The sequence below is a fragment of the Pteropus alecto genome, unplaced genomic scaffold (genome assembly GCF_000325575.1).
Source record: "Pteropus alecto unplaced genomic scaffold, ASM32557v1 scaffold164, whole genome shotgun sequence".
Classification (NCBI taxonomy): domain Eukaryota; kingdom Metazoa; phylum Chordata; class Mammalia; order Chiroptera; family Pteropodidae; genus Pteropus; species Pteropus alecto.
The window spans coordinates 22121518-22124994 of record NW_006439568.1 but is presented as its reverse complement, the minus strand read 5'-3'; the positions used below and the strand labels follow the sequence as shown (position 1 = coordinate 22124994).

The following is a 3477-nucleotide window of genomic DNA, read 5'->3' as shown; positions in this document are numbered from 1 at the left end:
TCATTGTGAAAAAAGACTCTTTCTTGGAGGAAAAACGCTGCAAAAACTTTTCTTTATTCTATAACTGAATAGGTTTTAGTGTGTGTGTGTGTGTGTGTGTGTGTGTGTGCGCGCACGTGCACATGCGTGCACGCACCTGCATGCACATGGGAGCGTGGAAAATGGAGGTGGTATTCTGGGGAAAAGATGCAAGAATATCTTTGGTCCATAATAGAGACCTGTATCTTAACAGAGTTATTTCCTTCCATTGCTGGACATTTTATATTCATGGTTATTATTCCCATTCTTAAATGTTCTTTATGGTAAAAGTTACTATTTAAATCCAAAATATGAGATGCTACATGCATGAATCAAAAAAGTATAAACACCTAAATGTTAAAACGGAGGAAAAAAGAATCAATTATCGGAGTATGGGATATACATAAATGTAACATTATATATAATCCTTAAAAGTAAGGATTATGAAGCATGGAAAATTGTTGATGATATTAAAAGAAAAAAATCAGTATACAAAAGTATAAGTTCATTAAAACTAGGAATTCACAAGTCTAAGAGAAAATAAATAAGTTAATAGGTGTCTAGAAGTAGTGAGAGCAGAAGTGATTTGTCTCTTCAGTTTCTAAATGTACAGTAGTTTTATTTTTATAACTTGAAAAAGTGTAAACTTTTCTTATATGTCAACTTCTATTAGAATGTAATACATGTCGCTGGAGAGCAAGGAGTATATTTGTGATGTTTCATTATCCAAAATAAATAACAAATCTTATATATGTACACTCTAGGTACCTAACGACTACTACTATTTTTTTCAGAATTCTATAAACAAGATTAATTACTGAAGCATGTTTTACATATAACTTCCTAGGTATCAGGGCTCACATCTGTTTCGGTAATTTTTCAGCATGACATTAAGCAGCAGTCAATAAATGAGTGGTACCACAGGGTACCACTGAGCTTATTAAAAGTGTACCATACAAAAGCGGTCAAATTCATAGAAGCAGAAAGTAAAACGGTTGGTACCAGAGGCTGAGGGAGGGGAAAGGGCAATTGTTTAATGAGTATATAGTTTCAGATTTACAAGACAAAAAGTTCTGGAGATCTGTTTCACAGCACAAATATACTTACTTCTGAAATGTGCATTTGAAAATGGTTAAGCTAGTTCATTTTGTTGCATATTTTTTTCCACAGTAAAAAGGTTTTTAAAAGTTTTTTAAGTGTATTATATAGAGAAAAGGCTAAATTACAATTTTTGAGCTTTCTGGCTCAGGTGAAAACTAGAAGAGTAACAAGAAAGTAACTGATGGAGGAAAAAAACTGACAAAAGGGCACAGTAGAATGGGCGGAGGGGGGGATAGGTAGATAAAAGAACTGTCCCATATTGTGATTGTGATGGTAGTTACACAATGTATACATTTGTCACGATCCACAGAACTGTACACTAAAAAGTGTGAATATTACAGTATGTAAATTATGCCTTAACTTTTTAAACGACAAAAACAAAGAAAACAGAATTGAGTTCTACCCCTTCGAGTGTTTTCTGCCAAGGAAAGACACAGTGAGATCAAAATGAGTCATCCAACTAGAAAATATCAATGACAAAATATGGTAAGATTACTCAGGAAACCGAGAAAGAGAACAGATGAGACTTATAGTCATGTTTATGCCACGTTTTACACAGGCCAGTCTCTCCCCATTCCTTCAGCACCGTGCTCTTATTCAAGTTCCTTTCACTGATCACACCACTTACTTCTTCTTCCCCCGTGCCTCTCAAATGTTGTGCAATGTTATCTGTACAGATGTTTACATGTTATCAGATGATGTGCTCCTTACATTACCCCTCTAAGATATGTATTAACTTGGTGATTAAGTCACTAAGTCACATAGGCTAACAGGGAAGATTAGATTTATCACTGGAGTGGTACACAAAAAGGCTACAAGGTATGAAGTTCAGAAAAATGTCAAAATGATGGATAAGAAACCATTAGTGCTCTAAAGTGACACTGACTCAAAGTGTGGTCCCAAGACCAGCAGCAAAAGTATCACCTGGGAAGGATTTTGTTAAAAATGCAAATCCTTGGGCCACACCCTAGACCTGCTGAATCATGTTCTCCCAGTGGAACTCAGGAATGTTTTAAAAGCTCTTTGTTATCTTAAAGAACAACCAGCGATAGCAGTGCTTTGCATACAAATCACTAGGAATCTTATTAAAATGTAGATTCTAAAATATGACTCTAATGTTCAGACAGGTTAAGATCTCAGTTTTAAGCCAACCCCCTAATTTAACAAAGTGACTCAAACCCATTCCAGATCAGTTAAATCAGAATTTCTGAAGGTCGGACCCAGGCATCAGTATATTTTAAAGCTCTCTATCTGATTCTAAGATATATGGATCTAGGGTTAACAAATCACTGACAGGGAAAAACTGTCCCTCCAGCTCTAAAACACTAGTTATTGAAGTAAAACTATGCTGGCTGGAAAATTACTGTTTGGCTATTGCCCAAGGGAACATAACGCTCTAACAATAAGCTTTCTGCTTCTGTACCCCACACTTGCACAACCAACCTGTGGGTTGACAGTTAGTAAAAAGAAAAAAAATAGACTTGTGTGTTCAAACAGGATGAAGAAAAGGGGTTTAGGGCTTAAAAACCTTGTACCTACCTCTACATTTCGGGGCTGCTTAATTTGGGGTCTGCGTACCCCTGGCAGACCCAGCTGGCTGAATAAAGAGTGTGTTTCCTATAACTCACTGCTTTCTAGTGGTCTTTGTGTCTACTGGGGGCTGGTGGCTACAACATTTGGAGGCCCCAGCGAGATCTTAGAGAGTGGCCCTGAGATCTAAGACTGGACTGGCCTCCAAAGCGGTTGCTGTCCCTGTTACAGACTCAAAGGGGTGGCCACCTGAGACGTTCCGGGGCCCTTGAATGCCATGACGGGGTCAATGCAATCGTCACAGACGCACTCTTTGTTCCTGATCCCGACAGGAATCTCTGAGGCCTCGACGTCTGGATAAAAAGGTACTTTTCTGTTTCTTTTGACTGGTCATTGGGGGGTCCGTGGAGAGACTGGACGCAGTCATATCTCCCGGACCGTGGCCAGGCCGCAGGACGCCAACTCCTGTTCCCTGTCATCGGGTTCTGTCTATTGTCTTTGGTCTTGTCTGGGTTGTAGGTGGCAGACCTCTCCGGGTCCACCTACACCCCAGTAATTATTCTTGTCTGAGTGTCTGTCTTGTGTTTTCCACGTAAGCGATGTGGGGAGGCCCTGAGTTCACAGAAGACACTCTTGGGGTGTCTCCTGCGACATTTCAAAGAAGGGTTTGTAGAGGGAGCTGACTATGGCATAAAGTTTTCTCCAGGCAGCCTAAGAACATTGAGTGAAGTTGAGTGGCCGTCTTTTGGTGTAAACTGGCCTCTGGAGGGTTCTTTTGACAAGGGTTTAATGAGGAATGTTTGGAAGATTGTCACAGGAGACCCGGAA

The 3477-nt window shown here is 39.5% G+C and overlaps 1 protein-coding gene across 1 annotated transcript in view; it reads right to left on the bottom strand.

Moving 5' to 3' along the window:
- Positions 1 to 3477, bottom strand: part of RGS22 (regulator of G protein signaling 22) — a 158345-nt gene that overhangs the window by 76419 nt on the left and 78449 nt on the right. The window lies entirely within an intron of this gene.